Genomic DNA, 26663 nt, shown 5'->3' on the forward strand with positions numbered 1-26663 from the left:
TATGTTTTTAAACTGAATTATTTTTAGACACATTTTTCTTATGTTTTTACTGTAGTCTTAATCTTACATTGTAAAGCACTATAGAATATTTTATGATCTTAGCGCTATATAAATCTATTATTAGCTCTTATTAACCGAGCTGGAGGTCTGTATGGGAGAATCTTGACCGAGGTCGTGAGTACAGACCGAACGCAGTGGGGTCTGTATACACGACCGAGGTCAAGATTCTCCCATACAGACCGACTTAGCTCAGTTAATAAGATGTTTATTATATGCCAAAGAAGAAAACTTTAATTCGTTTAATGTAACTGGTTTGCTGACATTTTGCTTGCGAACGGCGATGAGCTTAACTTAAAGCTGCCGGAATTTGCTCGTCCTCTTTCCTTTTTTTTTTTTGTCATCAGGCTTTTCTTTTACTTGCATAAATGATTGAGAAGTAAATAAAAGAAAATGGTGAACATTTTTGTATTTTAGTTTGCTACTTTTTCAACGCAAAATGAAACCGGTCTAGATGTCGGTCTAGATGGGAAAATCTAGACCGCGGTCAATATCGATTTCAGCCAATCAAATTCGTGAATTCGGTAGCTCCCAGTCCTTGTGAGACACAGCCATATAATAATTAACAATTAGAGAGCGAATAATCTAATTGTTTTAGTAGAATTCTAACTTAAATTAACGCAAATAATGGTTTCCAAATATTTTTCGACGCATTATTGAACTTTACGCCGCAACAAAATCGCACGTATTGAATTGTTCTTGGTAAATTTGCAGTTGTTTACGCGTGCGCACAGGTTTTTCAATAATTTCAAGTTTTTAAAGCCAAGAATCCGTTTATGTCCTTCTTTTTGTTTTCTCAGGAATATAATTATCCATTTACATCTAAACTTTCTTCCAAAACTTCGGAAAAACGATAAAAACGTCGCATTTCGTGGACGACCGACAGCTACTGCATTCTAATGGCTGATAGTATACGAGTAGCTCAGCCAATCAGATTGCAGCATTTGCATTAGTATACTAGTGGAATTCTACTAATTGTTATTATTAATGCGAGCTACGATGGTGGAAAGAACGGCGGACCGTAATAATTAAGGTGCGCGAGGATGTCGGTGGGTTGATTTATTTATACTTGGGCAAGAATGATTTTTTTTTTTTGACATTTCACTGTTAAGAAACACGGTCTCCCCTTACCGGCTGGGAGGCTCTCTTGCTTATATATTCAGTGGTATGATTATATGGATACAATAATATGTAAAGAGGGTTTGTGGAAAAAATGTGTCTTCGCAAACCTTCTTTAGGTTAAATAATAGGTATGAAAAAAATTGATTCCCTACGAAAACAATATCCAGCTTCCATTAGTGACGACGTGAAAATGCTCCTGCTTGCCGGAAAAATTGGGAAACCTTGTAGAGTTTGTCATTGAGTTCGTCTCTTTTCGTTTTCTGCTATTTTGAATCGTGCCAAGGCCCCGCCGGCTAAGAAAGACAGGCTGCCCGAAAGGAGCCCTGGGACTCAATTTAATTTTTCGTTCCTTCTTGTAATTTGCATGAGGTTCAGTGCTCGCTTCTTCTTTCAAACTTCGCCTAATGCCGTGTCTACATTAAAAGAAGTATCTCCCAAACGTGTTTCAGACACTGGTGGTACTTCATTCAAGTGCCAGAAACGGCAAGCGACCTCAAGATGGAAGTGTCGTCTTTGACCATCCTCGGTATGTTCACGGTAGTTTAAGCCTATGTGTTTGCTACTTTCGAGTACTCTAACGGTTGAAGAGATGTTACATGCCTTGAGAAATTTATTTAGCCAGAAATAAATCGATATCTCGGAATTATAGCTCGGTAAATCGAATGTCAAGCTGGAGTGTTACTGTTTGATGACGACCAGTTTTTCTTCACTAGCTTATCCCGGAACTAAGGTTCCATGAAAACCATATTAGTTCTTAAAGGTGAAATTCCTCGCCTTGGATTTCATAAGATCATTACTGGTGGTAAATACATGTAAGTTCACGTTGAGTGGAAAATTTAGAAGCTAAGCTTATCTAGATAACAGTTTGTTTTTATGGTTCTTTCTTTTTAGCATAGTGCACCTGAATCAGTGTGAAACCCCAGGGTAGGGGGCCGGGCATACCCAGGGGGATTTGACATTTTAGCCTATTTTCACATCAAATTCTTTACCCAGGGGAAAAACACTGATGTCAAATACCCCTTGCCTTCTCCTTTGACAAATTCTTTGTATCCACTCACTGCCACAGCCTTTGTTTTCCGTCTAGTTATACCCACGCTTTGTGAAGAGACACTTCTCCGAAAAGCAAGTGCCTTTTAAAGCTGCTTAGTCCAACATGGATTAATATTCTACAATCAACGGGCAATGAACACACGTGCGCACATAGCAGCTTTGAAAATGGCGTAGCAATCCCAAGGAACTCTGGGTAATGCTTTCAAGATGGCCTGACTAGGTTCCAAACTCTTGCATGATCTTGCCAAACTTTCCCACTCTTTAACTATTCCCCACCCACGGGAAACGAAATACAGGTAAATCCCCTGGGGATGCCTGACCCCCCTACCCTGGGGCTTAACATTGATTGGTGCATAACGACATAAGTCAATTATAACGTGCAGTATGCAATGGCAACATATCTGCATTTTGACAGTCAGGTGTCTCTTTAGGTAACAGAAAATGATGGGTAATGTCTTGTACATGTAAATCCAAGTGATGGAGAACCCTCACTTTTTTCTCTAGATGGTCAAACCAGTCAGGCAAAATCATCCACGCTGCTATGGGGCGCCGTTTGTAAATTTATTATTTAGACTGAATTTATGCCATTTCCCCCTTATTTATAAATAATTGGAAATGCCACAAAATTTGTTTGTAAATAAGACACATGAACTTGTCCGTTGATATGTAAATGTAATTATTTTAGGTACGTCCTGATTTATAAATAATCTTTTACCATAGAGTTATTATATATAAATGACAAACTAAACAGCTTTAATTATTTATAAATCAGGTCATCTCAAAAATAGTTATTTATATATCATAAAGTTTGTAAATCCCATTATTTATAAATAAATTACTTGGCGGGAGTGTAAATTCATTATTTACAAATAATAAATTTCACCTCGCCGAGTATAAATTTATTATTTATAAATAATGAACTTCACTGAGTGTGTAAATCCATTATTTAGAAATAATGAATTTCACCTCGCCTTGTGTAAAATTATTATTTCTAAATAATGAACTTCATTGAGTGTGTAAATTCGTTATTTAGAAATAATGAAGTTTCATCTCGCCGACTGTAAATTTATTATTTAGAAATAATGAATTTAACCGTGTGTGTAAATTCATTATTTAGAAATAATGAAGTTTCATCTCGCCGAGTGCAAATTTATTACTTAGAAATAATGAACATCACTGAGTATGTAAATTCATTATTTAGAAATAATGAAAGTATGAATGGCTGACCCAGCGTCTCTTGCCCGATCGATTTCGGAGGCTGTTTCTCGCGCTATAAGTGAGACAGTTAATGCTGCCCTTGCTCAGGTAGGTATGCAGCCTGACATTCAGCTGTGGCAGATCTGGGGGAGGGGCCCAGGGGCCTGTTCCCCCCACCCCCCACGCCTCAAATATCTATTATGTCGTTCTTATTCACTCAACAATTCGGCAGCTCACACTGCAACAGGAACAACTACGCAAAGGCCGAGGTAACAGGTAAATTTTAAGAAAAGAAACTGCTACATGAAGAAAATAAAAATCGCTTGGTGTGTTAAGTGAAAGGTCTGATTTCTATTGAAACAGACCTTTTTCGCTTGGGCAGTTTGTTGTCCCATTACAGACCACGCGATATTCTCTAGAGAATTGCTCTTTTATTCATCTAAAAATTATTTATTCATATACGCGCAACTATTTGAAAATTTGAAAGGAAGAATTCTCAAGAGTGTCATCACATGGTCTGAAATGGGGCAACAAACCGCCCAGTCGATAAAGGTCTATTCAACAATGGTTTAAACGTAAATGAATTTAGCTTTCCACGTGTACGATCTTTGGACTTGCCTGGAATAGACATGCCTAGCTGTGACTTGATCAAGCCAAACAAAGTGTGTCACACAGCTATCCGTCCAAAGGTCACAAAGGTCACAAAGAATTTAACCTGCGAGCAGGCTCACGTTTGAGTCAAACGCACAAGTGATGAAGAGGAATAGCGATGGGCGGGAAAGAGGCGCCAAGAAAGTGACTTTCTCCTCTTGCGGCTTCGCCCGTCGATTTCTCGCTCTCAGCTACACCGAGTGCATTTGTGCTCCAACGTGAGCCTGTTCGTAGGCTACAAAGAATTATCTAAGCAAGTAAATACATTATTCGATTTCCCGATTTTAAAAGTTCTGCATTTTCTTCATGCAGCAATTTCTTGTCTTAAAATTTTAATTTACCTGTTACCTCGGCCTTTGAGTAGTTATTGTCGTTGTCATTTTCGTTGTCGTTGTTGTTGTTCCTGTTGCAGTGTGAGCTGCCGAATTATTGAGTGAATAAGAACTACACAATAGATATTTGAAGCGTGATTCTTGCTTAAACGCAATTAACCAAAATAGGGGGGGGGGGGGGAGCCTCCACTAGATCCGCCACTGCTGAATGTCAGGCTGCATACCTACCTGAGCAAGGGTAGCATTAACTGTCTCACTTATAGCATGAGAAACAGCCTCTGAAATTGATCGGGCAAGAGACGCTGGGCCAGCCATTCATACTTTCATTATTTCTAAATAATGAATTTACATACTCAGTGATGTTCATTATTTCTAAGTAATAAATTTACACTCGGCAAGATGAAACATCATTATTTCTAAATAATAAATTTACACACATGGTTAAATTCATTCTTTCTAAATAATAAATTTACAGTCAGCGAGATGAAACTTCATTATTTCTAAATAATGAATTTACACACTCAATGAAGTTCATTATTTAGAAATAATAAATTTACACTCGGCGAGGTGAAATTCATTATTTATAATCATGAATTTACACACTCAGTGAAGTTCATTATTTAGAAATAACAAATTTACACTCGGCGAGGTGAAATTCATTATTTATAAATAATGAATTTACACACTCAGTGAAGTTCATTATTTATAAATAATAAATTTACACTCGACAAGGTGAAATTTATTATTTATAATCATGAATTTACACACTCAGTGAAGTTCATTATTTAGAAATAACAAATTTACACTCGGCGAGGTGAAATTCATTATTTATAAATAATGAATTTACACACTCAGTGAAGTTCATTATTTATAAATAATAAATTTACACTCAGCAAGGTGAAATTTATTATTTCTAAATAATGAATTTACACTCCCGGCGAGGTAATTTATTTATAAATAATGGGATTTACAAACTTTATGATATGTTAATAACTATTTTAGAGATGACCTGATTTATAAATAATTGAGGTTGTTTAGTTTCTTATTTATATATAATAACTCTATGGTAATTTAAGATTATTTATAAATCAGGACGTACCTAAAATAATTATTTACATATCAACGGACAAGTTCTTGTGTCTTATTTATATACAAATTTTGTGGCATGTCCAATTATTTATAAATAAGGGGAAAATGGCATAAATTCGGTCTAAATAATAAATTTACAAACGGCGCCCCATACGCTGCCAGTCAATTTGCGCAGAGTCCAGCCTTTAGTGAAACTCCTGCAGCTGCATGTTTCCAACGTGGTGGAGCACTTGTTACCAGGTTCTCATTCCAGATCCCTTTCATATCAAGTTGTTAAAGTGTCCTTTCTGCTATTCGCCCATGCTCAGGCAATGCAACAGACCAAAATGTTCTAATCCCCAACCCCATAGAACAAAGCAAAGGCTAAAATGTACTAATCCCCCACCCCATTGGGCAAAGCAAAGGCTAAAATGTACTAATCCCCAACCCCACTGGGTAAAGCAAAGGCAAAAATGTACTAATCCCCCACCCCATCGTGCAAAGCAAAGGCTAAAATGTACTTATCCCCCACCCCATAGGGCAAAGCAAAGGCTAAAATGTACTAATCCCCCACCCCATCAGGCAAAGCAAAGGCTAAAATGTACTTATCCCCCACATCTCTGCAAAGGCAAAGTGAGAAATGAATTAAACCTCCACCCCTTTGGGCAAGGTAGCGATTTAAAGCCTCACAAAGCTCCAGCCATGCCCTATGTTTCCCCAGGGTTGGGGGGTGGGAGTTTCCAGTGACAGTGTATGGGTGCATAAAGAGATCTTGGTTTAATATGCAGTTATGGATGGACCAGTATATGTAGATTATTGATGCGGAGAGGGAGGGAGGGGGGAGGGGGTGGTGTTACATGACATTTGTACTTAGCTCTTATTAACCGAGCTGGAGGTCTGTATCCATGGGAGAATCTTGACCGAGGTCGTTAGTACAGACCGAAGGCAGTGAGGTCTGTACACACAACCGAGGTCAAGGTTCTCCCATACAGACCGACTTAGCTCGGTTAATAAGATGTTTATTATATGGCAAAGAAGAAAACTTTAATTCTTTTAATGTAACTGGTTTGCTGACATTTTGCTTGGGAACGGCGATGAGCTTAAGTTAAACCTGCCGAAATTTGCTCATCCTCTTTACTTTTTTTTTTTTTTTTTTTTTTTTTTTGTCATCAGGCTTTTTGGCACTTCCATAAATGATTGAGAACAAAATAAAAGAAAATGGTGAACGTTTTTGTATTTTAGAATTAGTTTGCTACTTTGTCAATGCAAAATGAAACCAGTCTAGATACCGGTCTAGATGAGAAAATCTAGACCGCGGTCAATATCGATTTCAGCCAATCAAATTCGTGAATTCGGTAGTTCCCAGTCCTTGTGAGACACAGCCATATAATAAACAATATTATTGTTCCTCCTTCCAGTCCTTCGGGAAATTTTTTTATACCTGTTTTTTCCTGTTTTGAAATTTCTCTCCCCTCCTCTTCTAACAATAATATGGACAATCCCTTACTGGTTACATTTGATCTGTTTACAAGTAATAATTTCTTGAGTGATTGTTGGAACATAATTTTGTGGGCATGAGGTTACCATTGGAATTGAAAAAGTAGACAGTAAATCACTAATCAAAGTGTTTGTATTACTTATCAGGCAAAACATGAAGCACATGGATGTGATGTTATTGGAGCACTGAGAGAATAATGGTTGACATCAGATACAGCTGCAAGTATTAAAGGTAATTTTGTGCAGTTAAATGCAATTTAACGGAGTTAACAACAAAGAACGCTTGAATTCCCCTGGTAGTCAACGGTGTCAACACATTTGTGCATATGTTGGAATTTCACGTGCTCATGTATCGTAGCGTGGTGTACGTACAGGAGGCAATTTCCAGTGTTTTTTATGGTGTGGCAGCTCATTGCCCTGGCAGTTCCCCTAGGAAAATCAACATTACAGGTTCTTTGTGTGTTTGCATAGCTTCTTTAGCTTGTTTTTCTTCTTGTCTTAATGAATCAGTTTTCAGGGTAGTCAACTTTAGAACAACAGTGCCACCGCCATGTTGGATTCTTTGGCGACTTCCTCCGTGGGTTCTTCAGTGGCAAGTTCTGTGGTTTCTTTGGCTCCGATAACCATGTCTCCGTCCTTTGTACTGACCACTCAGGATCTTTCTCAAGCTTTCTCTCTTGCACTGGGTGACTCGCTGCAGGGCCTGGCTCTCTGCAGGTAACATCATTGTACCTTTGTTCGTTTCCATCTACTGTATGTTAGGTAATTCGTCTCTTTCACATCCATGGTTGTTTGGCTCCCATGGTGCCTCGAGCGGGGCGCTACCCGCCACCAGCCAGTTCTTCTCTCCAGCGTTTTCCACACCCACCTTGGCTCACTCAGTCACTTCTTTGCTGCACAAGCCTTTTGTTGTCAACCCGGGATATTCACCCATCCCGGAGAAGCTGGTTACAAAAATAAAGGCTGGGCAATTCATTGATCTACAGACCTGCTACCCGAAAATGTCAAGGCCTAGGATTCCGAGCCCCAAATGTACCTGGATGGGAAACTGCTTGTGTCTTTCAAGAAGAGGGTACGAGAGGTTACAGATATTGTTACCTGGGTGGAAGCCTTTAGCTACGGTGTATATGTGGATCTTTTGTTGCACCCACCCATCTAGATGGTGACGTGACCCAGTACAAGCTCCTGATTTTGCAGACCGCTTGCCAGTTCTCCGGCAAGGCATGGCTCCAGTATGACACAGCCTTTCTGAAAGACGCAGCTGCGTCAAGTCTGGCTGACTGGTCCCGTATGTACAGTGATCTGTACAACTTTCATACCCGCTTACCTCAACAACAACAGTACCAGCTACCTACCCCTTCATCCTTGCCTTTTAGATCGGTTCCCCCTTCGTCTATTTTCAGCAGATCCTGGCATAATGGCACCTATGCCTGGCCCTATGGTCGATGTAGTTACTGTCACCACTGTGAGAAGTGTGGAGGAGAGCATGCCAGTGTTAACTGCCCCTTACTGGCCTTAACGTTGCATGCTCAGCCCTCATGATCCTCTACCCCTCCAGGGAGCAAATGCCAGTGGCGTTGAGACTGTGACCAGGATGCACACCTCTTCAGTGAACAATAGTGTACAGTTATGTCATTCATTTTAAACTTCACATAATTTGTTTCCTGTTCCTGTTAAGGTGGTTGTGTCTTCTGCACAAGCTGCACCAACAAGCAGCCGGCCCCAGGGAGTCCCCCTTTCCAGTACGTGCTTGGTTGCCAGTACCTGCAAGATTTGGTCCTTCCTTCTAGGGCTACCCCCATTGATGCTCAAAAACTTTGATGTGAACTTCGTTTTCACGCCGATCAAGTGAAAGTGGATTATGCGATTACAGGTCTTTGGAGTGGTTTTTGTCATGGTTTTGACCCCTTGGTGGACTGGACCTTGGCATGAAATGGCAGGGTATTTACTTCATTGATATGGCTCTTCTGCAGTCCATAATATGCTATCAGCATCTCTTCAGCCATCAGGGATCGATCAGTACCTACTTTCAGAGCTTGAGAAAGGTCATGTAGCAGGCCCCTTCCTTATCTCACCAATTCCAAACCTCCACATTAGTTGCTTTGGGGTGATCCCTAAGAAGTGCCAACCTGGAAAGTGATGGCTTATTTTAGATCTATCTGGTCCATTGGGTCATAGCATCAATGATGGCATTTTAAAAGAACCTTTTTCCGTACAGTACATGATGGTGGATGACGTTATTAGTGGGATCATGTCCCTCAGCCGAGGTACACGTCTGGCCAAATTTGATGTTGAAAGTGCTTATCAAAACATTCCAGTCCATCCAGAGAACCGCTGTTTGCTTGGCATGAAATGGCAGGGTATTTACTTCATCGATATGGCTCTTCCCTTTGGGCTACATTCAGCACCCTTCATTTTTTCATCTGTTGTAGATTTGCTAGAGTGGATCCTCAGACACAATTATAGCTTGAATTTCCCCTTGCACTATCTTGACGACTTCTATACATTGGGTCCTCCCAACTCTCCTGCCTGCCAGAACAACCTTGATACATGCCTCCGACTCTTTAAGGACTGGCTTATTCCTCTTCACCCGGATAAACTGGAGGGACCCTCTACCTGCTCAACTTTGCTCGGTATTGAGTTGGATTCCCGCACCCTCCAGGCTTGTCTTCCACGTGACAAGTTTGAGTGCATTGCTGCCCCACTAGAATCTTAGTCTGCTAAATGGCATTGTACGAGGAAGGAGTTGGAATCTCTCATTGGCACCCTCCATCATGCGTGCAAAGTTATTCCTCAGGGACGTACTTTTATATGGCTTATGATTAATTTACTGTCAGCATTCCAGTGAGACAACCATCCCATCAGGCTTAACCAAGAGTTCCACTTAGACCTTTCTAAGTGGTGTGAAATTTTCATCTCTTGGGACGGACTTAGTTTTCTACTCTCCCCCACATGGGCACCTTTACCTGATTTCTCAGTGTCATCTGATGCAGCTGGAGCTCTTGGCTACAGTGCAATTTCTGGCCATGAATGGTTTGTTGGAAAATGGTCCATCGCTCAACAACCTTTGTCAATGGCCTACAAGGAACTTTTCCCTGAAGTTGTGGCAGCTACACTATGGGGCCACAGATGGGCCACAAAATGGGTGGTGTTCTGTTCGGATAATATGGCGGCAGTCAGCGTTCTACATTCAGGCACCTCAAAGGGTCCAAACATGATGGTACTTCTTTGCTACTTATCCCTTGCAGCAGCCCGTAACACTTTTGCCTTTACCACACCTTATACACCTGGGCGGGACAATTCTATTGCTGATACCTTATCTCGTTTTGACTTCCAGCGTTTCCATCATCTAACTCCACATGCAGCTCATATGCCTACACCAATACCACCGTCGCTGCTGGCCCAGCTTCTCATGAACTGACTGGAATGTTCCAATTCTACTTGGCTAATGGCCTTGCCCCTTCAACTTGTCAAGTTTGTGGCTTAGCTCAATGCCAGTTCCTAGAATTCTGTATTCAGGATATTCCCTGTGATCTTGGTCACTCTCTCCCACCTGCCAGTGAAAAAACTTTGATGCACTTGTGTGCTCACTTAGCAGATCGCCTTCATCATTCTTCCATTAAGGTTTATCTATCAGTAGTTCTCTCCTTACACATTGACTATGGCTATCCAGACCCGCTCTCCAATTGTCGTCAACTTCAGCATCTTTTAAGGTCCTTCCTCACATTTGCATTGCGCATCCTTACTGCATCATTAGCACGCTCTTGTGCACGCGCATATTGAAAACATGATGGATTTGCCTTGATACTGAGCTCTGTCACTTGAAAAATGGCTCTAGCTCACCAACGAGCATGGGCACCCCAATTTTTTTCCAGTCGTTGTAATCAACTAATCATAAGCTTTGCGTGAGAAAAGACTGATCTAATTTCTACTGCTGAAAATTGAATAAATAAGAAAAACAGCAAATACACTGTGGTCTTTTCTATTTTGCAGTTGGTAACCACGTCAAGAAATTTGGTTCAAATTTTTAATTAAGGATTTAGCTTTCTGTCTGAATCAAACTTAAACATTTATTTGTGGTCCGACACAATGTATTGAGTGTAGTTTAATGCGTGTTCTTATGAGTCCGGGCTTACAAAGATGTTACAATTACTGGGAATGCGTTCTTATAATAAGCATTAAATAATGCAAAAATGGGGCATTTTCAATGCCTCACTGCTCCTTAATGAGCATGGGCACCCCCTTTTTTTATTTCAAAATTGAAGTTATCATATGACAAATATTCAGTGGACAAAGTTTGAACAAAAATCTATTGTCACTTTTATTTCAGAGGAATTACCTTAAGAGGGATTAAATGACAGCAGGTTTCAAAACTCCCTCAATGCCAGCCTGTGACTGCAGACCTTATGTGTGTTTTACACCTGTCCAGTCCTTGGATTTATCTAACCCGGACAATGTCATGCTGTGGGGGACCTGTTGCCTTGGCCTCTTCAGGTTCCTTTGAGCTGGGGAATTCACAAAGAATAGTTCTTTTGACCCCTCTGTAGACTTACCCCAGCCGATCTTCAAGTCAATTTCTCAAAGCTTTAGAGTGTTCATTAAGTGTGCTAAGACTGATCCTTTTCGGCATGTCTGTTTCATTTTCCTTGGCCGTGGCTCTGCACCTCTCTGTCCTATCTCTGTGTCGACAAGCTGCCTTCCTCTTCATGGACCCGGTATTGGGCCTCTTTTGAGGGCCCTTCTATCTTCATTTCTGTAATCCACCTTACTGGCAGCTGGCATTCCTGAGAAGTTCTCAGGTCACAGCTTTAGAATCAGCACTGCAACTCCGCTTGCCCAGAGAGGCGTTCTTCACCACCTCATTAAGTCCATGGGACGCTGGTCAAGTGAAACTTATATTTTGTACGTGCGCACACCCGTGGGCATCCTCTCTATACAGTGTAGCTGGTAGAATATCCTAACAGGTATGATACTTACCTTAACTAATTGCGTTCAGTAGCTGGGTCCCTCCAGACTTGGGCATTGTTTGATGGGGCTCTGGCTTTGCCTCCACCATGAGCCCCATTCTCTCTGAGCTGGCGGTTGCTTTTCTTGGAGGTCCTTCGGCATGGCATGGGGGCTCATGGCCGGGTTGCCAGGATTTGCCAGCCATGGGAGCAGTCTTCATCTGGGAGCTGGCTGCCAATAGTGGAAGCTCCTCGATGTCTCAGGTCCCCAACCTCCATTTTAGTGATGCAGTTGTTAAATGCAGTTAAATGCGATTTAGCGGAGTTAACAACAAAGAGTGCTTGTGTTCCCCAGGTAGTCAGGGGTGTCGATACATATGCACATGTGTCGGAATTCCATGTGCTCATGGATTGTAGCATGGCATACATACAGGAGGCATGTCTGGCAGCTGATCCTCCAGGCAGTTCCCCTCCCTCGCCTTTCCCTCCCTCTTTCTACTGTTTCAACAGTGTGACGGGTGCCTGTTTCTCTTACTGTGTGGGGGCTCATGGCTGGGTTGCCAGGATTTCCCAACCATGTGAGCGGTCTTCATCTAGAAGCTGGCTGCCAATAGTGGAAGCTCCTAGATATCTCAGGCACCCAACCTCCATTTTAGCGATGCAGTTGTTAATGGTGTGTATATAAGGAACTACCAAAATCAAGGGGTTAATTACCTGGAGAAAGCAACTTTGCAGTATTCATAGACTATTCACAGTCCCCTATTTTTCCGTGAGATCGTAGATGTTGATTGTTGAGTTTGACGGGCTGCCATCTTGGTCTCTTGATGTGAGTGAAACTGGGGAGAGTTCAAAATGCACGTGGGTAGGGGTGCTGGGGTTAATAATGTGGGGGTGAACTGGTGGAAAAAATGGGGATTTTTTCAGCCCGCCGTGCCCTCCACCACCCCTACCCACAGGCATTTTGTACTCTCCCCAGTTTCGCTTGCATCAAGAGACCAAGGTGGTGGCCTGTCGAACTCAACAATCGACATCTACGATCTCAAAGAAAATTGGGGGACTATTTTTATACATTGTTTCTATGGTTATTTTTGGATTATTTTCTTAAGTCCTAGAAATCTTCAATACAGTTCTTAGTGGCAAAATATGAACTGTAGAAAGTTGCTCTTTAATTAATACATGTATGCATTGCTGGAAAAGTTTCTGTTGAAAAAAATTATTTTTTTTTTTAATTATTTGATGAAATCAATTTTCAATGTTGCATGTAATAACTTCCACTCAAACGTAAACAACAACTGATAAGTCTCTCATCATCTCTCATCTCAGGCAAACAAGAAGCAAACAACAACACAGTAAGATCAATGGAGGACTCAGATACAGTTAGATCAGGTCAGTTTGTATTTCTGGTATCTGTAATGTTGTTTGCAAGGGCCTACACTTGTACATATTAAGTTATCTTATTAGTTCTAATTCCATCAGTTAAATTTACAATGCTTATATGTAAGTATACTTACTAGCAGTAAGAAATTGTGAGAAACTCAACTTGTATAAAAATATTTAATAGATAACAACAACAAGAAAAAATGGAAAATCTTTTTTGATATAATCCCCAAAAAATATGGCTGTCAAAACTTTTTTCCTACAACCTCAACGTTAGAGTCACCTGATCAACAATAACAAGTTCAGATGCCTTTTTAAAAGAACTATGAGAAATCTGGGCAGAAGTTAACTTTGAACATGAAATAACATTGAAAGATCGCTTTCTAGATCAACAACTTTGGCATAATTCCCTAATAAAGATAGCCAACAAGACAGTTTTTTAAAAAAATTGGTTCAATAAGGGAATAACTTGGGTGAAACATCTTTTAGGACCGGACAACAACTTTCTCGTTAAATGATTTCCGCTGTAAGTATGAAGTAGACCCTTGCCCTCTCAGCTTCTACGGATTAACATCGGCTGTAAAGTGACGAATTCTCTTCAGACTGATTCTAATTTTGAAGATTTACAGAACACTGACCACGAATATGAGCCACTTACAACAAGAATTTTACAAGTCAAAAAAGCAACTACATGTACATTAATATATAAAAAAACTGATTAGTAACAAGAGTTTAACCCCAGAGTCAAGTCAAAAGAAGTGGCTGGAGGATTGTGGCCTACCAATAGATGACAACATAAATTGGACTCTGCCTACACGTATCTTTTAGCTAAAAAATGCACAAAGAACACTAAGCTGGAAGAGTTTCAGTTTAAATTCTTACATAGACGTGTACCAACCAATAACTTCTTATTTAGGATAGGTCTATGGGGTGATGAAAATTGCAGTTTTTGTCACACCTCCTCTGAGTCAATAATTCATCTTTTTCGGTAACACCACAAAACATCTCACTTTTGGAATAAACTTACTGAATGGCTGAAAAACTTAAATTTACTTCCTAGAGATTTTGCTTTGACAAATATTACTGCTGTGGGTCTGAGGCCAGATATCTCTCAATTGGTGCTTCTTGTCAATTACTGGTACTGCTTTCTCTTAGCACGATATCACATATGGCTTGCTAAAACAAAAGACGATCATCCAAATCTTACGCATTTCTTATGCACACTAAAATCACAATATGAAATAGAAACAAAATGTGGAGACACAAAGAAATGGAACGCTCTCACAGGATATACAAGGAGTTAATTAATATTTTAGATTATATTTTCTATACCTATCTGTATTTATCTCCTACCTGTTAGGCTATTTCTAGTGTCCTGTCAGGTGCATAACTCATTTTACCTATAATGTACCACAGGCTTTTGGTCTGTTTTTGATGTTTCAATCTATAGAACAACCTCAAGCTGTTAAAAATGATAATTATCTATTTTTCTTCTTTTTTTCTTTACCCCTTGTCGTCACTGTATTTGTCAGTACTGTGGTGTACTGTAAGTCGTGTACTAGATATTTTAATTTAAATAGTGTAAATAATTAGAGCAACATAATGTAAATAGAGCTAGTGGCAGTGTAGGTAGTCTAACTAGTGTACTGTTCGTAATTGTATTGTAAGCATTGTATTCCCTTGTGTTATTGCAAATAAAAAAAAAGGGAAAAAAACACTCGTACTAACATGTATCTCTTATCAGGGCAAACAAGAAACAATGAAAAAAATATCAGTGGAGGAAGTGAAATACCTCAAACACAGCAGGTCAGTCAATGTTTTTCTTTATATGTCATGGACAAGTGTATCACTATTATTTCAGTCACCTTGAGGAACAGGTACACAGTGTACATGGGTGGACATGTCCCATAATAGGATGAAATTCAGCCTTGAGAATTATCCAGCAGAGTGCAGTTTTTGACAGGATTGATGCTAAGTTCAATGATAGTTGTTGATGTCAAGATTATTTGGGAGCATCGATGCTCTGTTTTTTTTTGATTGCACAAAAAGAGTTCTTTGGCTTTTTTTCCCCCCAAGGATTTGTCAACAAAAAGTGGTGCTTCTTCTCCTTGTAACAACAAGTAATTAAAGCTGTTGATCTTTTCAATTGTCAAAAAAGTTCTAGTTTCTTTATAAGTATTGACCTTCATAAACTAAACATAGCCTGGATAGCAAGTGTTTCTAAGCCAGACCATGGAAAAATTGATGAAGCAGAGGGTGGTGGGGTGAGCGAGGGAATGCTAATACACTCAAACCCCATGATTCTGAAAAACACCCAATGAATTCGGTCAGTTTAGGCGTTTCTGTTTTGTTTTTTATTATAACGAGCATGCGTTTTAAACAGGTTTTAAAACAGGTCTTTATGTATGCGACCGTTAAACCCTGTCTTTCTTAAGCTCGAAATATTAATTCTCCTTACTAGTCACATAAACTCCCTTTAATGCCAGTTCTGAGAATTTTACTCTCCACCAAATGTACTCAAAACTAGCAGTTAGTGAACGAATAAGACTTACTACAGATACATGTGGCTTTTGGCTCGCATTATGAAGAATGACTCATTGACAAGTGTTATTAGGAATTTGAGGATTAAAATCTGTTCTGCAAATTTTTGATATAATTGAAGGGGTGCATGGAAAAAGGCCCTAAGTGACTCTTGATCTCATGTCAAATTCTCCTTTTCTGTACAAGGAAGTGAAAAGCAATTTGCTAGGAGAATTTTGCAGTCTATCGGATGTAACTTAGGGTCATTTTCTGTGCGCCCTTTCAATTGTGAAGAGCATGCAGTGATTCTGAGTGATTGTGCTGAAAAACTTGTAAAACAAGATATGGACTATAAATGATCTTAAAAGCTGTGGATCAGTGCATATACTTGTACAATACAATGGAGTGACATTCATTTTGTGTCTGTGTTTCTCTTGGGCACACATTTCAATGACATTATGTCAGGCATCACAAGGTGTGGTGGCCTCATGGTTAGTGCAGTCGACTCCACATGAAGCAGTCTGGGTGCGAGCCCTAGCTGGAAACATTGTGTTCTGTTCTTGTGAAAGGCACTTTACTTTCACAGTGCCTCTCTTCACCCAGGTGTATAAATGCACACAGGTGAATTTAATGCTGGGGTAGCCCTGGGGTGGTCTAGCATCCCATGCAGCTGGGAATAGAAATACTCCTAGTCACTTCATGCTACAGAAACCAGGATAAGCTTTGGCCTAATGGGCCACTTGGCTCATATGCAAACTTTATTATGTCTGAGGCACCTATACTAATCACAGACTTTATTTTCTGATATATGAATGTACAAATTTTGACATTGGCAGAACTTTTCTTATTTTTTCACAGCTGGTAGAGCTAAAGAATGGAGAGACATAATGGACATCTTGTAAGCTGTGACAACTGGATGAACATAAATCTAAGAGAAGTCATTTGTACTTCCAGAGTAAGTTTCTTCTCCAGCAGCTGCAGTTGCTGCCCTTGTCTGTATTTAAATTATGTGTATCCTTGCAAATATTCGCTCAAATGTCATTGCATACATTAAGTGCAATTTTGCAGGAGTTTCATTAAGGGCCAGGCACAGGGCAAATTGACCAGCTGTGAGGACGATTTTGCCGACCTGGTCTGACCATCTAGCGGAAAGTTTTTCTTATAAAGAAGTTCAATTGCAAACATATTGCCCGCCTGTGAAAACCAGTTGCCCTCTTGCTGAAAATGTTTTATGAAACTCTTTTTGTCATGCTTTGATGGCCTTTTGTTAAATAGATGACCTCTGTTTTCTCCTTTCAGGATGGAGACAGGTTTTGGAAGATACCTGAATGTTATGTCAGGGGTAGCAACATAAAATATCTTACGATTCCAGATGAGGTATGAATAGATTAATGAATAGAATCATCATCCTTTGCTTTTGGGTATCGCTAATGTTGAAAGATTTTGGCCTTGACATCATAACCAAAATCTGCTCAGCGAAGTTAACATGGTAAAAGATGAAATGGTAAAACAAGGAAGAAGCAGAGGCACAGGAAGACCAGGTATACAAATTACAGGACACCTGCATTTTAAACCCCTACTGTTCCTTCAAAGAAGGTCAAAGAGCAAACATGAAACTACATGTTCTGCTAAATAGCTTTCATTTCAGTGGTCACACATTTGCTAAGGGTTTCATCCACAGACTGAAATGATACAAGTAGAACTGCCTTGTACAGCATAGTAAACAGTACCACATGAAAGTACTGCTCAATAGCTTTCATTTGAATGGTCACACACTAGGGTTTCATCCACAGACTCAAAGCTTAGAACCACCTTGTACAGCACAATAAACAGTTCCACATGAAAGTGTTACTCAATAGCTTTCTTTTTAATAGTCACACACTAGGGTTTCATCCACTGACTTTTAAGTTAAAAAATGTTAGAACCATCTTGTACAATGTAAAAACAGTGCCACGTGAAAGTGCTGCTCAGTAGCTTTCATTTGAATGGTTACCCTGTGGTTTTGTCTGTTATGAGTCTACAAACAAGCTACTAGGCTTGATTTCCGCCGCTTTCTCGAGTCCGGTCTACGTTCCTCCCCGAGAAGAGACGGCTGGACGCGTGAGCGGCAAAGCATGTCTGTGACGTAAATTCATAATTTAATTCTTGCGCGCTTCAGGTGGCCGGAAATGTCATCTGATGACAATCATAGGAAGGCCCACATGACGCCTACGGCTCGTAAAATTTGTGGCGTTTTCGCCACTTCTTTTTTTTGATTTTGGCCGTCCAACCTATTTTGTTTCACATTATTGTTGTAGAAGGGCATTACATGCTGTGTTCTATAGAAGAGTTTTTTTTTTTTTTTAAAGTAGAGCAGAGCTGTTTGACTATGGTGTAGCAACTGTCATGTCAAAGGTGTGCATGGTGTTGACACCATGTTTATGTTTTGCTAGTTCGGTTTGCTTTGGCTCATTTTGTCTGGCTTCGCCAGAGACTGGTGTCGCTTCCCTTCAAGAAGACTACCGTACACATCAGTTTGACTGAGTGTTTTGTTTCTTGAGATTGATGTTTCCGTTTATCCCTCTCTTTGTTGACTTTGTTCGTTATGTGACATTCTGGCATCACATGATTCAAGCATAGATTTTAACGCATTAGTCTGTTGACTATTTTGCGTGTTGTGTGTGCCACTATGGTTTAGATCAGGCAAGATTTCATCAGTTGGCGGTATTTGGTTAAATGTCCCACTAATGCGATCGCACTGCGAGAAAGCTAATTTATGCAGCCTCCTCGATCCAGGTAGGCAGATTTCTTATAGGTTGAAATTAACAATGCCAAGTCCACGAGTCCAGCCGTGAGTTCGGGGGAGGAGCGCGGGCTCCTTTCCCGAACAGCGGTTGGTAATCGAGCCTAACAAGCTACTAACAGAAGGCAGTTCTGTGAAGATAGCATGGGTAAAAACATCCCATATGTACTGATTCCATACAAGTGCTAGTTTTCATAGGTTTAAATTTGTTTCATCATTAGGGCGTGGTGGTCGTGGCGGAGACGGAGGCCGAGGAGGTCATAGTGGAAGAGGTGGTGGTGGAGGAGGCAGAGGAGGCTCATTCGGTGGACGAGGGGGTGAAAGAGGGAGTGGAGGAGGGGGTCAGAAGAGAAACAGAGATGATAGTGCTGGAAAGTAACTTAACACATCAGTGATGTAAATAGCTTTGTTATATACATGTATAACCTCAAGGTCAAAATACAGAAACTGTGTAAGCCTTGTCATCTGTTGACTGAAGCCACACAGCACAGGAGCCTTGCAGGGTCTGATTACTCTGCTAAAAACGTCTGGGTAACAAGCTCAACAGTGCTGTTTGAGGTTACAGTTGAACACACCAAACGATGAACTGTCAATAAAACATACAAGCTCAAAGTCCTGTAAGACTGCTATACATGTGTGTTCCTGACAGTTTCCTTTTATTCTGTGAGTGAAGTTATTTTTATTTGCTAAATAGACATTAACATGAAGGTTCGCATAAGTTCGACGTACAGATAATGTTAGATAGCACCTTTCCTTCATTATAATTGCAGAACTCTTATAAACAAATTTGGATATAAGAATATATGTGTAAGATTCTCGAATGAATATACTTTTTGCTATGTCGTTTGTGTCGCATTTAGAAAGTTTATAGAGTAGTGCGAGGCTGTTAAAAGTCCCAACTAAGGTTCGACTCCTTATATAACTGGATGACCGGCTTGGGTAAAAAGTGACCGGGGGCCCCTTTCTCGAAAGTCCCGGTAACTTTACTTATCCGAAGCCATGTTTTCAACAAATTGACGGCAGTTTTTTGTGTGTCTGTCCTGTTATTGATCATGAATTTCGTCATAACATTGTTAAAGTACTGTAGCTGTGAATCCATGAGGGAATAGCTCAGTGGATTCGCAGACTACTTTGACAATGTTATGACGAAATTCATTGTCAATAACAGGACAGATGCATTAAAAGCTGACATCAATTTGTTTTTTACGAGAACAAATTGTCAAATTGTCCACTCTCGCTCGTTGGTGCATCGCATAAATGATAAATTCATGTGTCTGTCCGCTTAATGACAATAAAAATTAGCCAATGAACGCACCAGAATTTCTGTAGTTATCGTAAAATAAGCCACTGACCGCCGTGCCGCCTGTAACCGGCCATGACGAGCGTTGGCCTTTGTTCCACTTCTGTCATTATCACCTTTGACCAAAATTGGCATCACTTATACTCCTTTGTGAAATATTTTTTAACTCGAGAGGATGATGAGATGAGGGAGGGGAGGGTGGAGGGGGTTGATGAAGGCATGGGCCCTCATCTGATGGTTATTATAAGCTTCTCCCAGTTGCCATTTACAACCTGGTCTAAATGTTTCTGTTTCTGTCTTATAACTTAGCTAAAGACGGTAGGCATCGATTTTCATTTTGAGGAAAACCAAAATCTATTTATGAGCTGTGCATTAAATCAAACCAGCAAAAAGATTGGACAGGAAGCCGACTCCTCAGACCCAGTCCACAGTACACCGGAGAAATTTGAAAACGCAGCTTTATTTCTACGGTTAGTCCTACCGTCCACACTAATCCGTCACGAAAACGGAGCTTTTCCAAAACACTCTTCAAACCGGAGAAATTTGAAAACGACGCCTTCTCATCAGTTCGTGTGGACGGAAAACCATTTGAAAACGGAGCATTTTGGAAAACGACAGCGTCACGATAATCACGTGATTTTCCTGACCGAGTAAATCTAAAATGGCGGGTGATTGTTGCGTTTTTAAACTCCTCCGGCGTAGTGTGGACGGAAAACATTTGCTGCGTTCTCAGAGTGAAACCTCCGTTATCAAATTCCTCCGGTGTATAATATGGACAGGGCGTTAGCATAGACTTGCCAAAAGACCGTAAGACTTTGAGGACATTCTCCATCGTCTCTGAAAGTTTCCTTACATTGGTCAGCTAGAAAGGTCCGTGTTACTGAGGCAACAAGGGATCATATTCATGTCTGGTTTTTAGGATGGGCCTATAACCTTGGAAAAACAAAAAGAAGAAAGAAAACTCTACAATTTAACTGGATGTATTAAAGGAGCTATGTCACGGTTTGCGCATGTTGAAAAGTTTATACTAAATTATCAAATTCCTTTTTTGTAATCCGTGTCAATCTTCTCCATCCTTAGCCATCCTTGTTTCGTTGTGGTTTGTTATTATCTCTTCAGTCCTTTTCTATCTTGAACTGGGTACTAGCGAGGGTTCAAGTGGCGGCCATATTGCTCCTATAGAAAACCTGGAAAGTCATACAATTTTTATATAATTTCATTTTTAGGAATGGAAAGTCCTGACATTGAAGTTTGGGTCATGGAAAGTCGTGGAAAAGCAATGAGCTTGCTGAGAATGAACGGGCCAAAAAATATCAAAAGTTTGAAAAACAGCAGACAAGTCAGGAAACCACTTAATTCCAGTAAAACAATTAACACTAGCAGGCATTTTATGCGTCATAATGTGGGAAAATACCTTGAATAATAGATTGTTTTGAGAATACGTTGAGAACAATTGCTTAACATAGGTCACAGAAAACTCGGAAAGATCATGGAAAAGTCAAGGAAAGTTCTCCACCATACACATTTTGGATTTATAACATTTTTTCACGTCAACACGAATTTTCTAATCGTTACTGTATTTGATAATGTCTTTGAAAATTAAATATTCTTTCTAGATGAATGAGTCAGAGGTAAAATTATACTATTTTCTCTCCTACCCCTGGAACCTCGTAACCACATGCAAGTTTGAATTCTGATCTTATACACAAACACAATTCACAGGATGTGTCTTCACTCAGTTTTCGTCAAACCTATACTACACCAAACTGAACTAATTTTCTTTCGCACACAAGTACGGAGATAAGATAGAAGCCCCATTTACACGCGCTAAAACATCAGTACGGCATAGCACATAATTGGCAACATGCTGCCCATTTTCGGGCACGGCACTCCAAATTCTCCTCGTGTAAACGTAACGGTTCCAAATGAAATGTGGCACCAGTGCCTAAAATTGTTGGGGTGCAGAGTCTACCTCTTGGAGGCACGGGTAATCGATGCACCATGCAGAGATTTACGTTCGTTTAAATGCTCTCCCGTGATGTTCCAGGCCTTTTTGCCATAAATCCATCCCTGGCGCATGCTTAACTCTCACAAAAAAGGCAGGAGAAGAGATGCAAACACGTTCCCGTTCGGCAAAAAAACCCCAGTAAAAAAGGTGGAATGAGCTGGCCCAACAAGGCCACACGCTTAGCATTAGCAGCTCGGCGTATAATGTATGGTCTCTCGCCTCGTTATTTTACCTTCGATCTCGTTCAAAATAAATTGAAATGTTTCTCTAGTAATTCGGAAATTTTCAACAAGTACCACTCTCGTAACGCAATGGGCGGGCCTGGTTTTTTTTTTTTTTTTTAATTCAAAGTCTAGAAGGATAAGTTAAAACTGTAAGCAATACAAATCTCAGCTGGAGTCCAATTCTGTAGAATACTTTTCAATTATGTTAAGTTCTTGAAAAAACTAAATAAATAACTGTAGCGTCGGCGGTACTTAAAACAGTCGTGAGGTTATGGATATCTTGAAGTTGATAATTAACACTTAATGACTGGTCCCGAGGGGAACAGTGAATTTTGTTTCCCGAGAATCTCCGTGTTTCCCTCGACTTCGTCTCGGAAAACATTGAGATTCTCGGAAAGTTTACTGATAGCTGAGAAATCGCCGAAAATTTAACTGAGAACCGACAGTTCCAGCAACCCTATTCAGCTCCCTCTCATTGTAATCGGTCAAAACAGAACATAGGAAAGTCATACGAACACGTGATGACGTAAACTCATTCGGGGAAATCCCTTCGTTCTTGTTTATTACCTAATCACCAAAAACGAAACGTGACTTCCTCATTAAATTAAAACAGGGGAATCCCTCCGTTCTTGTTTATTAGCTAATCGCCAAAAACGAAACGTAACTTGTTCAGTAAACCAATTTAGGGGAATCCCTTATGTAAAAGTTATTTATAACCTATATCTTATGATAACTCACAGGCTTAATTGTCACCCCATGAATATTGCTATCACGGCTCACGGTGAATTAAGCGATAGACCACAAGTTTTGATGGTTTGTAGGCTGATAAACCACGCGGGATGTTGGAAGAGCACGAGAAGAATTCGTAAATCACGAGCCGCTGGCGAGTGATTGACGAATTCCTCGAGTGTTCTTCCAACGTCACAAGTGGTTTATGATGCCTCTAAACCATAGAAACTTGTGGTATATTCCTTTTATATTATAATTCAGAAGACACTCGAAATTTCCATGAGTTTACTGGCACAATAAACCATAGCTGATTGACCAATTAAGGCCCGCGCATTATTTAATTATTATATGAAAGAGGATAACTGAGAAACCCCATTGCCAATTCCAAAATAATAAGGAAAGCTAAATGACTGACCAGCTCTTATGACACTATCAACAACTTCGGAGAATAACGTGACACATCTGAGTCAGCTTGCAAATATTTCAGTTTTTAGAAGAAGAAGAAGTATACGGATTGTTATAATATTAAGGAGCCGTTCAGCAAACAACTACAGCAACCTAATAACGAAAGAAACAAAGGCTGTGCACGTAATAACAACATAGAACTTGGTAAAATTCTAAACTATACTTTATAAAAGAACAAGGGCAAATTCAAACCAAATTCAGGGTTGTTTGTAGAAAGTGAACCACGAGGGCTTCTTTCTTTCAATTTCTATTTAGAGTTAAACGCTTTCTTTGCATTTTCAGCTGGAGCTAGTTGATAAAACTGATGAACGCAATGAATAGTCTTAGATGATTGCGAGATTCTTAACAACAAAGTAAAATGTAAGTTCATGTTTTACTCGGCGCTCTCCTTGGCGTAAGTGCAGCCTTGCATGTGTGTTTGGTTCTCCCGTGGTTATCAGATAAAAAAAAAAAAACAGTTGTCTGATGATTTAGGTGGTTGGGTGAGGTCAGAGGGCGTAGCTCGCGCCTTTAGGATTGGTTGGGAAGGCTGAGTTGGGGGTGAAGGAGGTGGGGGGGAGGGGTGAGAGTAGCAAGGCTAATTCACAGAGCTGATCACCTGTCAATAGCTTAGGACAAAATCAAACTCAGCCAGCCATTAAGCCCTACAGAAAATCTTTTAGCGGGTTAGGGTAGGTCACCCATAATCTGAAGCCCAAGATCGTCCAAGGCCAGCATCAAATATAGTGATCTTGGGAGAAGATTAGGTCACCCTCTCCGAAGAACCTCCCCCTGGAAAACAGATTTTTAATGGAATGATTTGTTTGAAGGAAAGGTGCCGTTAACACTGAGTGAAACTCCCGTGTCGTTTCAGTCATCTTCAGTTATCGCACATTTCCTTAGCCGTCAGCAACACAGACGAAAGGAAGTTATTAAAATCTTACATATTGAGTCATGCATGTATGTACAGTATATACAGTGAACTCTCGCCTTGTGGACACCTCGCTATTGCGGACACCCCGTTATTGCTGACAAAATCCAGATCCCCGGCAAAAGCTATAGAGGTTTGACTGGAAATGACTCCCGCTATTTACGGACTCTCGCCATTACGGAATTACGGACACTTTCGTCAGCTACCAAAATGACAATTTTATTGTTTTGACTCACGATGAAGTGGACACCGCGTACTTCTCATATAACATAATTATGTAAAATTACAGTCTGATGTTAATCACTTGTCACAATACACTTCAAAAGACTTCTGGAATGTTTATATTCATATCAATTCTTTTTTATCGGCTGCACAATAGTCCTTGCTTCACAGACACTGAATGTTAAGGGCACTTTTTATCTCACATCCTGCTATTACGGACTCTCGCTATTACGGACACTAAACGAAGTCCCCGAGCGTGTCCGCTATAGCCAGAGTTGACTGTATCAAGGAAACAAACATGTACCTAACCTGCGTAATTGCAACTTAAATTGCGAATCAGAGAACTCAAACGCGAGGGGAAAATGAAACCTGCCTATCGTGTGGCAGTGACAGATGCTATTAAAAGCCCAAATAAGACTGTGCCAAAACCCACAAACTAAGTGATGGGACTGGATACTGGCTAAAGAGAATCACAAATGCCAGAATAGCTACTGTGGTCTTCAAATGTTAAATAGCCGTTCTCGCTCTACTTCTTTAGTTAATTCGATACATGTTCTGCAGATATAAAAAAAAGACTCCACAGCCCGTCGAAACCGAAAGCGTATCCCATGGTTCGAAAGTCTGATAATTTGTACGTCAATGTTATTTTGAAGGAGCTCGAGACGCTGTTTTAGCCGCTAGAGGCTAGAAATTTGAATTTCATTCTGATTTAGATTTCTCATCGAACGGTAAGTAATTGTTTTTACCTCACATGTGCATCTACATTTAATTTGGTCGGTAAAAATCGTAACATATCACAACAACTTTTTGAACTAAAGAATTAACGATAACTATTGTATCTTTAAGATAAACTATATCATTACTTGAACACAGCAATTACCGACATTTATAAATCGCAATTGGCCACTGAGAAATATAAACTCGTCAAATTAACTGGCTGATAATCAATGAGATGATAGGCTTGGTAAACCTTGCCATACATTCAATAAAATTGCTCAAAAATGCAACATTACGTAGTGGAATAGAAAAATAATAACCTCTTTCAGAAAATTAATTCTGATGAGTGGGCGCTGAACGGAAAATTTTTCTTTGAATCTCTGAAGTAACAAATTAAAAATAAGGATTTTGGACTTCTTTCTAATCAGAAAGTTCTCCGTTATATAGCTCAGTATCTTGGTGTTAATTAACGCATTGGAAAGAAAACGTAAACAACACTTTGGTGATTCTTCTTTCACTTGATTGCAGGCAGAGTCCCTGTTGTGATGTGACGTGGTGTTACAGGCCTTGAAAGGTTTTCTTTCGCAGTGGAAAAGGGAATTGTAAGAAGAGGTGCGTATTCATTTGATTTGTATCATCAGGTTCGTGGCAGCTCTAACAGTATTCATTTTGTTTGCGGTAGATATCCTCATCCACTCTCCTTTTATTTCTACATACGTACACACTTTATTGAACCTCGCAAATGGTGCTTTCCAGGAAAAATGAACTTAAAAAAGATTGAAACTGTTACAATGATTGTTAACAATACATTAGAAGGGATAACACGATTACGCATGTTGAGATTGCCTATAAAATACTCGTGTACACTGATTGTGTTGTAATCTTGCAAAACTGAGAACATAAAGCTCTTATTTGTTTTACGTAGCTAGCCACAGTGGAGGAAAAAAGTCAAAGATTGATTGTCTCTAAGATATTTGATGTTGTTACTGTGCATGGAAAAGATTTAAATGACACTGATAATTTATTGTCCTTTTCAAAGGAACATCGATTTTGCTGATCCAGACTGAATTGGATTTCATTCTGATTTTGACTCATCTAGTAACGGTAAGAACAGTGAACTTAACCTAGTAGTTATAAGATATCGTCTATTCAATGCATGCCCTCCTCTTTACTGTGCACAATTTATATAGATATATATATATTTATTAATCAAGACATGATTGATCATCGCAGTTATACACACAACTTAAGCAGTTGTGAAATAAAAGCCTCAAATAAGAAAAAAAAAGAACCCATGACCTTTGCGATGCCTGTGCAGTGCTCCTGACCTATCAAGCCAGCTGGGAGCTGGTTACTCCGCCGTGAGTTCGTAATATGCCCGTAGATGATGAAGAATGTACATGTCTTTCTCCGCAGTTCAAATATAAGATATTTCATATATTCATTTGTATATTTATTAATATTAAACACTCATTGTTCTTAGTGGAAG

The 26663-nt window shown here is 39.9% G+C and overlaps 1 pseudogene across 1 annotated transcript; it reads left to right on the plus strand.

Annotated features, from left to right (window-relative positions):
• The first annotated feature begins 1601 nt into the window (after nt 1–1601).
• LOC145468482 (U6 snRNA-associated Sm-like protein LSm4) lies at nt 1602–20452 on the plus strand (annotated as a pseudogene). Its single transcript, XR_014042197.1, has 8 exons — nt 1602–1705; nt 7122–7206; nt 13244–13306; nt 15042–15099; nt 16676–16772; nt 17117–17196; nt 17297–17358; nt 18821–20452. The product of XR_014042197.1 is annotated as a U6 snRNA-associated Sm-like protein LSm4 (transcript).
• The last annotated feature ends 6211 nt before the right edge of the window (nt 20453–26663 follow it).

Source organism: Orbicella franksi, chromosome 14 (genome assembly GCF_964199315.1).
Source record: "Orbicella franksi chromosome 14, jaOrbFran1.1, whole genome shotgun sequence".
NCBI lineage: Eukaryota > Metazoa > Cnidaria > Anthozoa > Scleractinia > Merulinidae > Orbicella > Orbicella franksi.